The sequence below is a fragment of the Jatropha curcas genome, chromosome 6, assembly GCF_041381405.1.
Source record: "Jatropha curcas cultivar XTBG-Jc1 chromosome 6, XTBG_Jcur_1.0, whole genome shotgun sequence".
Lineage (NCBI taxonomy): Eukaryota > Viridiplantae > Streptophyta > Magnoliopsida > Malpighiales > Euphorbiaceae > Jatropha > Jatropha curcas.
Genome location: NC_143156.1, coordinates 14,688,558 through 14,701,331, shown reverse-complemented (window position 1 = coordinate 14,701,331; position 12,774 = coordinate 14,688,558).

Below are 12,774 nucleotides of genomic sequence, written 5' to 3'. Positions count from 1 at the left end.
TCTAGCTTTGGTTCACCTCTATCACGGTCTGGATGTCAGGACCCGTGGTAGCGGTGAGTCAAACTGGCAGTCCATCCGACCACTGGAGGTAAATTCTTATTCTCTTCACCTTTCTCTTTGTCATTTTATTTTCAACTGTTCAACTGTACACTGACATCATTGTAATCTTTACTGCAGGTATGGGCTTATGATACCTAGGCAGTCTGAGCGGTGACACTCCTGCTGAGTCTAGGCGGATCCCTCGGTATCTGGCCCATTGTCACCACACCTATGCCAGTGGCGAGGATCCCGAGTACTGGAGGAGCTTCCTTAATGATAGGGAGCTGTCTGATGTAAGTACAAAAACCTTCTGAGTAACTTAGCTTTATTTCCCATCTCTTTTACTGTATAAGTACTGATTCATCCGTTTTGCAGTTACTCCTGACTCCTTGGGAGGGGGATGCCTGGCAGTCTTATCTGGGTCGTGAGGTAGCAGAGCTGCATACCCGGTCGAGGTTCTTGATGCGGGGGTACTGGGCTGACTGGTATTACCTAGGGGAGAGAGTTTATGACACTCCGGTGGCCCTGGCGCAGCGGCGAGTGCCTCATGCTCCTCCTCGTCATATGTGCTTACTAGAGGGCATGACCCGGGAGGACCTGGAGGAGGAGTATAGGGGCTCTTCTGCTAATGATTTTCTGTCCGCTGGCGACTTCACCGCATACTTCTCCTCTCGGATACAGGCTCGGCTTCCAGAGGTCTTGGAGTACACCCAGGTGATCTTCTTATCTTCAACCTTATTTATTTCTCTTCAACTGTTTAATCCACTGACTTAGTATCTTCCTTTGTGACTTGTCACAGGAGCGGAAGACGCATAAGACGGCAGCCCATTACAGAGCGGAGGCTGCAGTTGAGGCAGGAGCGGCGGCTGCTTCGGCCGGACCGGCGGGGGTCGTACTAGGCGATGTCCCGTTCCCACCGGGTATGGAGGTGGTGTTGGATCCTGGTCTGGGCCTGGGCCTGGGATCGGGCATCATCATTCCTGCTGACCTGAGGCGGGCTCCTCCACTACCGCAGCTGGATCCTAGGCATACCACACATGTGAGTAATAAACTGAATTTACAAAGTTAAGAATGTGTTACCTGAATGAGTCCTTATTGAACGTCTTGCTGTGCTTGCAGGTGCCTGCTCAGAGATATCTGGAGGTTTGCCAGAGATTCGGCTTCGCTCGGTCTTACATCGCCCAGCTCTACTCTGAGCGTCACGAGAGGGTATGTATGATATTCATGTGCTTCGTCCTCTTCTTTATTCTTTGCTTACCTTTTCTTACATATTTCTGTTTTTACAGGATCTGGAGATCGGGAGGCTGCGGAGGCACCAGTCTCGCTAGTCCAGTGCTGTGAGCCGGCTCCAGGCGGAGGTGGATCGGCTCCGGACGAGATTAGAGGTAGAGGGTATCCCCCTAGACTCCTTTGAGGAGGACGATGACGGCTCTTCTTCCGATGACGCACCACCGTCTCCACCCCCTCAGGCGGTTGCTGGTTCGAGCCGGAGGCGTCGGTAGCCCTGCTTCAGTGTCTCAGCCATTTTTGAACTTTTTTGAACATTTTGTAGTTTGTAGGGATTGATGTACAGCTTGATTAATTTTATGATGTCATTTACATTTTTTTTATTTTACAGTATTTTGCTTTTATTACATTATCATACATGTTTATATTTTACAACTGTGAGGTCTTCTTCCTGCAAAAACAAAACACGAACACCAAAAACACAAAAATAGCGGTGTCCCATTTATTTACAAAAGTGGTCCACCTTGTGAGCAGTCAATGAATTGATTTATTGTAAATGAATAAACGAAATGAAATGAAATGAATAAAGAATAAAATAATGAACTCAAAATGAGATACGACAAGAATTAATTCATAAACAGAAGTGGATCGTAGTACTTCCCTGACAGGGGGGTTAATGCGGTCATAAAGACTCAACCTCCTTGTTGTACAAATTGTCCTTCTTATTAATACAAGCTTAAATGTCCACCAACCGGAGCAATCCATGCATAAATGCCTTTCCAACCACCATGGGCAGTAAACATCAGGTCAAATAATGATAGTGTTCCGCTACCTAGACCATTTACACTTCTATAAATGGAGGCTTCCCTTTTACGTCTCCTTCACTTCCAACATTCAAAGCAGATCCGCTTCTTAGATAATCCTTTTCCATGGCCTTCAGAAACCAAGTTTCATCCTTCGTCCAATCCATCCCTGACGACCTATGGCAAATTCCTCCTATGAACATACTCACGTGGCTGAAATATTTCAAAGACTTAAAACCCAACCATGGCTTATTATCTTGGCTCGTCGCACATTTCAATCCCAACACCATGGTTTTCCGGTTTGAAGACTCTGAAGTAACTCCGACTTACGAGGAAATGTGTGCCGTGATGGATCATCATCCTGAACAAGATGAAACTCCGGCTTTACCCCCAGGTCCTAGGTATGATCTAGCCGAGATTGTGACCCTGTGTCTGGTTTAACTCCCTGACGGTATAAACACGGATCAAGGTCTTCCCTTGGAGCCTTTTCTGAGTAAGGTTCTGTCCATGGATCTAGATCCCTCTTGGATTCGAGCTTGCTGCTTCTTGCTGTTGAATGTGTATGCCATGAAGAATCGCCAACCTGGAATTGGAGATTCCCGACTTCTGACAGTTGTTCGTGACATGCAAATGTATCATCATACTGTCTTCATGATGATCATGGGAGAGACGATGTGTTGGGTCAGGGATATTGCCCTTCAAATCACCAACTTCAATGTTCATCATCGTGGTTGTCCAACGTTGTTGCAAGCTTGGGCTCTAGACAAGTTAAGCCTGATTCTTCCGATCCCAGCTCGTTTAATTCCAACCTATGGCCCTGCCAACTTTTAGTCTCGATCTCGAGGACATTTCGACTTTGGGGATAACCCGACAATTCGATGGACTTGTCCTTGGTGGAGGATCAGATTGGTCACCATCGGAAGCATGAACCTCAACTATGTGCTGTATGCCAGTCTAGACCGTTCTATGGCTTATTTCCCAGATAGGATCAGCCGTCAGTATGGAATGATACAGCGTGTCCCCCGAATCCACAACTTTGAAAGTGGTTTGATAACTCCGCATCTGTTGACCAATTTGGCTGACCGTTGGCAAAATCGAAACACTAGGTACTTAGATGAAGGAACGATGCAGGACATTGTGACACCTGCATATGTCAACTGGTTCTTTACCCCATGATGATTCGAAGTTTTGTGAAAATTGGCATCTGATGATAGTCCCTACTGGAATAAAAATGTTGTTGTTGTTCTTCTTCTCTGTCTTCTTCTATGCTCAGGCCATGAGCTTTTATTTAGTGTGTCTGCTTTTCTTTCAATTAATGACCCTGTGAATACTCAAATTTTGAGGCTCAAAAAGCCTGTTTTCCCGGACTGCAAACAGTCCGGCCGGATCGGAGGTCATTTTGGAAATTTACCGGAAGTATGCCAATATGGTACTTAAAACGTCCGGGACGTCGCGAGGGACCCGGAGGTACTTCCGGAATAATTTTTAGAGGTACGGAACTCCTGAAAGCCTCCGGAATGAAAAACTTGTGAGTGGACAGCAGTCGCTGTCCACAGCGGTGGTGCCCGCCGTCCTCGGCGGCCTATTTTTTCTTATAAATACAGCCCTGATCGACAGTTTTACTCACTCAGTCTGTGTTGACGGACGCTCTCTTCTCCCCTACGCTCCTTGCGGTTCTTTTACTGCTTTTCTGCATTTAGTGTAGGCTTTTATTACTCTGCTGTTGTGATATTTGGTCACTTAATTAAATTAATTTTAATTAAATATTCCCCAAATGAGGAGCTTAATCTGGAATTTTCAAGCTGAAGCTAAGAAGCGGCCGCCGATTAACTCAGGTAATAACGAAACTCTGCCCATTTAATTTTCAGCATTTTGTGCATATTCTCTTCTACTCCAATTCTGAATTAAACTGCTGCATAAATGCATTCACGTCATCAATTTGGCAAATAAACTGCCTCAATTAAATATGATTAAGTTTAAATGCCCGGTTAATTAATAATCGTGGTGTTAAAGCCTAAATCCGACAATATTGGCTAAAGTATCTGGTCAATTAATGACTACGGTATAATCACTTTTATTTCGAACAGTCCGGCTTAAGTCCAATTAATCAATAATTGTGGCTAAATAGCCTTAATTAACCACGTTTTTTTTAGCAATAAATTGCTTATATTGCAATTCAATTGATCACTTTTGGCAAACAAATTGCCTATAAATAAGATTAGCCATTTTTAGCGACAAATCGCTTAAATCGAAGATTTGGCAAAATGCCTTGAATTAATCAATCTTTTGGCTAAAAGCCTTAAATCAATCATTTTGGCGACAATCGCCCAATCAACACTCTTGGCAAACAAATTGCCTAAATCAACCATTTTGGCAACAAAAAGCCCAAACATCAGTTTTTGGCAACAAAAAGCCCAAACATCAATTTTTGGTAAGAAATTACCCAATCAATTAATTTTGGCGACAATCGCCTAAATGATATCAACTTTTGGCAACAAATTGCCTAAATCAATCTTTTTGGCTAAAAGCCTTAAATCAATACTTTTGGCAACAAACGCCTAATCAAATCAATCAATTCTTTGGCAAAATGCCTAAACAAAATGCACAAAGCATACACACACTCATGCATTATGCATACCCATTCAAAGCCCTTTAAAAAAGGCCTATCGAACTACGTCGACTTTGATCTTCCATTCAAACGGAAGTACGTAGGCACGTTTGGGATTTAACCCCGAGCGGCAAGTCGAAATCACCTAAACATTTCATTGGTCCAATTACATCATTTACCTTGCAAAGCATTCATTTATTGGTTAGTTCATTAGCATGACATAGTCCCGGGACCCACCTCGGGTTCGTAGATTGTGCCTTAAAATTTGGGATAATTAACCTAGACTTAGGTTAATTAAAATTGGAGTCAACTTAGGGTTTTTTCCTAGTTTACCCTAAAATAATTAAACAAGGTGGCGACTCACACATTCACGTGCATTTCTGCCCTTAGTCATATTCATTATATGCCTATTTTTGGGGAAAGGGTTCACAGTTTGGCGACTTCACTGGGGACTTATGTAATCATTTTGCATAAAGTGGACTACAATTGCTACATCAACTAACCGGCCCTTCTTCAGGGTATTATTTTACTATGCTTTGTTTTGCAGGGTACTCCAACAAAGATTAAGTATTCTTTCTTTAAGAATGCTTAATAAGGAAAATTTGGACCTAATTGGAATTTACTTTAAATCATTTAAATTTGTTTATTTATTTGCACGAATTGAGAATCCTTTTCTCCATTGCATAAAAAACGAATTTCAAATGAATTTCTTCTCTTCTGTTCAAATTTCTGAGTCTAGATAGCAAGTAGCGCTGATCGACAGGTCTCCTTAATTATGTCGATGGACAGCCAAAGCGTCCTCCCTGTTACCGCAAACCATCCCTAATCCTTTTGGGGGTGGCCCATGAGTATGCATACTGTCGGACCCACGCGAAACTCCTTGTTTCACATGTGGTTAGGTATATCCATGCTCAAGGTTCAAGGGTCCCTTTATAAGCCTATTTTCTATTTGTGTCATAGCCTATAGTACCTATACTTTAGGGCTGTATGTACCCAATGCTTGAAGCATCTCATTAAAATGGATTATGACGTGTTGTTGTGCGCATTCACGACATATCATAAACATTGAATAAACACAAAAAGAACACAACACATTCTTTTGTTTTTTTTAGTCATGCACAGTTGGACAAAAAGTCGATCTACCTCATATCAGCTACCCTGATACACGAACCACTATACCCTAATCCAATTACCCTTATACTTACCCACTGTTCAAGTGCCAACATCAGTGCCAGTCACACCTACGGTACCATCCCCAACATCACCAGCTTCACCAGCTTCACCAGCTACACCAGCTTCACCTACAACTCCAACAAGCCCACCTGAATCAATGGCATCAATCTCTGACATCCAAAACCTTATGAGCCAACTGGAGAAGACAAAGGGCCAGCCTCTCTTTCAGGTCAACCCTGAGAATGCCAACCTGCCCCTCTCAAGATTTCAATATGACACAGTACAGTGCATAGAGGGAAAAACTGCAAACTCTCGAATTCTCTTTGATTTCGGGACGATGCAAATAAACTGCATAGTGCCTTTGATGCTGAAAATGTCCTACCTGCCGGGAATGGTTATGGCAAGGTCCGGAAAGACATACCCCGCACTGCAAGCTTGGGAATGTCCAGTGAATAAAGGGACTTTTGGGCTAGGATATGAGCCCACTGATGAAGACATGGGAAGACATGTGCAATGCGTTTAACATGCAGTACCATTATAATATAGAGGTGGATGTTACCCGGAGAGAACTGGAAACCACCAAACAAAAGAGCAACGAACCCTTTTCCTCGTTCCTTACGAGGTGGAGGGCCAAGGCCGCCCAAATGATCAATCGGCCTTCAGAACAAGAACAGGTAGACATAATCATCAAAAATCTGCTGCCTGTCTACCAACAACAACTGCAAACTCAGTACCTACCAACGTTTCAGTCGCTCATTGCTACTGCAACCAAGGTAGAGGATTTAATCCAAATGGGTCAACTGAAAGAAGACTCGGGTACCTCAAAATATAAGAAGCCTAGCCAAGCTAGCAAAGTTCACAAAGTGGCAAGTATCACCTCCACGAATGCTTTACGTGTGGGGAATATGAGAAATGGCAGCCAGTCGAGGAGGACTTACACTGATCTCGGGATGCCAATCCTTTTGGTATTCCGAGAGGCTGTCAAGGCAAACTACATCAAGCCTTTGGAAGCAAGGCCGCCACCCAACCCATTACCAAGGAACTACAGAGCTGACGAATACTGTGAGTAACATCAGGGTAACGGGCATAAGAGTGAAGCATGCTGGACGCTTAAGAACCGCATCCAAGACCTGGTGGACAACGGTTCAATTATTCCAAGGAATAAGCCAAACATTAGCACTAATCCTTCACCAAATCACGGGATAAATGCTATCGTTGCTGACCAGGAATTGATCTATCCTTTCGAACTATTCCTAGAAATGAATGACATCTGTGTCTTGGAAATATTTGCTGATGCCTGGGACAACAAGCCAGAAGCAATAACTGAACTAGAAGTGGAAGACTTCATGCAGCCCAGTCTCTTTGACGAGGTTGCGGTCATTACAGAAAATGATGGGAACCAAGACCTGCTGAGCCTGATCAAGCCATACAAAGGGCCTCTCACCAACTGGTACGCCGAGGAGGAGCGCGCTGCTGATAAACCCCCTTTCGAGTCAAACCTAGAGTCAAAGTCTGTAATCAAGTCCTGTACTGAGTCTGAGTCTGACCCCGAGTCTGAAACTGAGTCAGAGCCCAGTTCCAATTCTGAGTCGTCTGTGTCAGATTTAGAAAATCTAGACTTCAAATTTGATGTAATTTTTGAGGACGATTCCGTCCTAATCAATAAGAGCTTGCAAATTATTGGCTACCCCGCGTGTCTATCTTTCCAAGCATTTCCAAGCAAAAATAATGAAAATCAAATAAATGAAATAAAAAATGAAAAAGAAAAAATAATAATTGGCAAAGAAGAAAATGAACATACATACATTGCATCTGACTGTGTGAACAGGGAACAGGTCATTGAATGCTTGAAAAAGTTTGCCGATTGCTTCATGTGGAAGGCAAGTGACATCACGGGAATTGACCTGGCAATAGCAGTGCACAAGATTCCTGTATACCCTGAGGCTAAACCGGTAAAACAGAAGCTAAGAAGGCTGAAAACAGAATGGTCCTTGACAATCAAGGAGGAAGTAGCCAAGCAACTGGAGAATAAGTTCATAGAACCCATTGCCTACCCGACGTGGTTAGCAAATATTGTGCCGGTGCCGAAGAAAGATGGCAAAGTCAGAATGTGTGTGGATTACCGGGATTTGAATAAAGCATGTCCGAAGGACGACTTCCCCCTGCCGCATATTGACTTGTTGGTGGACCGAATGACTGGACACGAGATGATCTCCTTGACCGATCTTGCTGTCGGATACAATCAAATAATGATGCATTTGCCAGACAGAGAAAACGACATTCATCACGGAGTGGGGAACCTACTGCTACAGGGTTATGCCTTTTGGGCTCAAAAATGCCGGGGCAACCTATCAAAGAATGGCAACGACCATCTTCCATGACATGATTCACAAAGAAGTAGAAGTGTATGTGGACGATATGGTTGTTAAATCAAAAATAGCTAAAGAACATACAACAGCACTTGAGAAGTTCTTCCTTAGACTTCGAAAGTACAATTTAAAGCTTAACCCGGCAAAATGTCTGTTTGGAGCTACATCCGGAGTATTTCTGGGGCATATGGTCAGTCGGAAGGGCATAGAGATTGACCCTTCAAAAGCCAAAGCCATTCTGGAAATGCCAGCACCGAAGATGGAAAAAGAAGTTCAGGGTTTCCTGTGAAGGCTACAGTACATCAGCCGGTTCATCAATCAATTGGCCAATACTTGTGGTCCGATTTTCAAATTACTCAGGAAAGGAGTAGCCATCAAATGGAATGAGAATTGTCAGAAAGCTTATGACTAAGTCAAGCAATATCTATTATCCTCGCCAGTTTTACAGCCACCAAGGCTAGGAAAGCCTTTGCTATTGTACCTATCAGTGACAGAAGAAGCGATGGGTGCAATGCTAGCTCAACAAGCAGAAGATACAAGGGTAGAAAATGCCGTGTATTACCTCAGCAAAAGGATGCTAGACTACGAGCTAAAATACAATAAGATAGGGAAGTTGTGTCTGGCTCTAGTTTGGGCTTGTACAAAGCTGCAGCACTACCTTTCGTCCTACACCACATACGTTATTTCTGAATCGAACCCCTTGAAATTCCTTATGGAGAGGCTGGTTCTTGACAGTAAGATGGCTAAGTGGGTGTCGATGCTCGCAGCCTATGATTTAAAATTTATACAACGGAAGGCAGTGAAAGGCGGAGCCTTGGTTGATCAATTAGCAGAATTACCGGTTGAAGACCGAATGCCGGAGGTAGAATTTCCTGATGAAGACTTGTTGAGCTTGGAAAGTGAAGTCTGGGAAATGTACTTCGATGGAGCTTCAAACTACCATGGAAATGGGATTGGAGTCGTATTCAAAACTCCTTGTGGAGAATACATCCCAATCGCAGTCAAATTAGATTTCGACTGCACCAACAATGAAGCCGAGTATGAAGCTTGCATAAAGGGGTTAGAAGCAGCCCTGGAAAAGGAAATAAAGGTCCTCAAGGTTTTCGGGGATTCTAATTTAATAGTCTCCCAAGCTTTGAGAAAATGGAAAATTAAGGAAGAGCGTTTGGTTCCTTACTTACAACGCTTGGACGAATTGGCTCAACAATTTGAGGATTTATCCTTCCACTACTTGCCGCGAGCCAAAAATCAGTTTGCTGATGCTCTGACTACTTTGGCCTCCATGGTTAATGTAGGGGGAGACCAAGTCATTCGACCTCTGACAGTTCGGCTACAGAAACAGCCAGCACATATCATGAATTTGGTGGATGACAAGCCCTGGTATTGGGATATACATAATTATCTCCAGAATGAAGCCTACCCGGAGGGATCCACCAAGACTGATCAACGGATGTTGAGACAGTTAGCATCCGGATATTTCCTTACTGGGGGAGTTCTGTATAAAAGGAGTTGGAATGGCTTGCACCTAAGGTGCGTTGATGAGGGAGAAGCTCGAACCATCATGGATTCCTTACATAATGGGGAGTCCGGTCCACACATGCCCGGGATAGCCTTGGCTCGAAAAATCGTGAACTTGGGTTATTACTGGTCAACCATGAATGCAAATTGCGTGAGGCACGCGCAGAAGTGCCATGAGTGTCAAATTTTTGCTAAGCTGCAAAAACAGCCTCCGGTCAATTTGAATCCCATTGCTTCACCTTGGCCCTTCGCAACTTGGGGCATAGATGTGATCGGAAAGATCCACCCAAAGGCTTCCAATGGTCATCAATTCATCCTGGTTGCTGTGGATTATTTCACTAAGTGGATTGAGGCAGCCTCTTATTCGGTTTTGAATGCCAAGAAGGCGAAACAGTTCGTTCGTACTAACATCCTTTGTCGGTACGGAACGCCAGTTGAGATCATCACTGATAATGGGTCCCACTTTCAGAGTCAATTTTCTGATTTGTTGAAAGAAAAGAGAATCCAACAGTATAAGTCCTCGCCCTATCGTCCACAAACAAATGGGGCTGTAGAGGCTGCAAATAAGGCTATAAAAGTCATTTTGCAGAAGACAGTTAAAAAGCACAAAGCTTGGCATGAACAGTTACCGAATGCCCTGTGGGGATATAGGACTTCAATCAGAACGCCCACCGGAGCAACTCCGTATTCCTTAGTGTATGATATGGAAGCAGTGTTGCCTATTGAGCTGGAAGTTCAGTCGGTGAGGATTATCCGGGAAAGCCAGATCAGCGAAGTAGATTGGGCTAAGAATTATCATTTGCAACTCTTGGGTATGGACGAAAAACGATTGCAAGCGATCCACCAAACTCAAGTTTACCAGAGAAGAATGGCACGGCATTTTAATAAGAAGGTCAAAGACCGAAAACTGGAAGAAGGTTGTTTGGTCCTGAAGGAAATTAGACAGCCAATCATAGACCCACGTGGGAAGTTTCGTCCTCATTGGGCTGGACCCTATGTGTTGAAGAAAATATTATCTGGCGGAGCCGTCATTTTGACTGATTTGGATGGTTTGGAATTCACTAATCCATGTAATTTAGATAAGTTAAAAAGACATTTTGTATAATAAGCATTGCATAATGTAAAAAGCGCTACATTAGACCTGATTCTCCTCGGAAAAAAGAAATTGTGTATCAGAGATATGTAGGCAGCCCTCTTTGGGCGCGGTCTAAACATTAATGGAAAAATCATTTCATAATTCATTCTTCTTTGCAAAAAAAAAAAAAAAAAAGAGGAAAAAAAGAGGAAAGAAAAGAAAAAAAAGTGAAAAAAAAAGAGAAAAACTCGCTAAGTCGAAAACCCGAAAGGGCGGCTTAGGCAAAAGTCGAGGCCCGCTAAGTTGAAAACCCGAAAAGGGCGGCTTAGGCAAAAATGGGTAGGTCGCTAAGTTGAAAACCCGAAAGGGCGGCTTAAGCAAAAATTAGAGCTTGAGTAAATAAAGTTGGAGAATGCTTAGAAAGCTTAAAAGTCAAATGACATTTCCAATTAAAGCAATAAAGTCAAACAGTCCGAAGTCAAGCAGAAAGCAAAAGAGTCCAAGAAAAATAAATAAATAATGAAGTCTAAGTCCAACTCCAAAAAAAAAAAAAAAACAAAACATACATCCAAAGCCAAAGAACAAAATCCAAAATCCAAAGTCAAAGTCCCAAACAAAAAGTCAAAAAGTCAAAATAAGGGAAAAACAACAAAAGTCCAAAAGCCTATAAGAGTCTAGGTGTCCCGTCGCCTCCGTAGGGCAACATCCTCCGAGTCATCCCTAGCTGCTGAACTCTCTCCAACCTCGCCTGTCCGAGGAGCCAACACAATCTCCTCATCAGTCCCAATCTCATTATCAGAGTCAGCCTGAGTCCAACCTTCAAGTACACTCAGCAGTGCATTCGTCCTTCGCCTTTCAACCGGCCAGACAACGGCAATGAACCAGGTCCGATTCTCAGGAGAAGTCTGAACACCGGCAGGATTAGGTAAAGGCCTAACCATGTGATGGTCTCTAACCCAAGCCCTAAGGACGGCTCGGGTAACACCCGGAGTGATGGCTGAATCAGCTGAAGTGCCATCTACAATTGGGACAGTCTGGTCTATCCCAATCTACCTCAAAACGCGCGAAGCGCAGTACCAAGTACAGTGTGTAAGGCCTAAAAGGTAAACCCGAGTATGGCGGGAGCTAACCTGGATAAAGCGGGTGATATCATACCAGGAAATGAACCACAGTACCTAGTTTGGACCCAACTCAATCAGCCATGAGGCCCATGCATCAGTAGACGGGTGTGTGATCAAGATCCTCCTTGGACGGTACTGGGCGGGGCTATAGGGCAAGAGAGTAGGAGCAGCAACCACTTGGAGGTGGTCCTTTAACCAAACCTGAGTAATGGATCCGTTCTATTACAAAGGAATGAACCAAAAGAAAGAAAAAAAAAATAAGAAAAAGGAAAAGGAGAAATACCTGGAGAATAATCGGAGAGACCGTCCAGTCATCGAAGCCTAAAGCAGCTCTGTCAAGGCTCCTGATAGTCTCTGCCAGCACAATGCCGCCGATGCAACCCATATCCTCCATCTGTCAAATCATGGGGCAGAGTCGCAAATCCCCAAAGCCTGGGTCCTTGTTGAACAAGAAACCAGCTAATAAGCAGAAAACCAAGGCCCGCATTCTCAGCCTCATACAGTCTGGGTCGTCTGATTGAACCTCTGAAAATTCGTCAATCAGGGGCACTAGAATTGCTTTCTGGTTACCAACAATCATGGCCCTAGCTTGTGGCTGGCTGAACTGAAACAGGCTTTCAAACGACCGAACATACCTAATTTTGACCTCATGCTTGACTAAAGGGGCATTGGGATCACACCCTATAATAGCGCAGAATTCCTCAAAAAGAGGGCACATCTCCTCCATCATGGCCCCGAACCGAAAAACGTGGGCCTCCGGGTCCCAAAGTCTGGTGCAGGCCCATAGAAAATCCCAGTCAATTACCACTCCCCTAAGGGTAGCAATAGGAGATAGACCGTA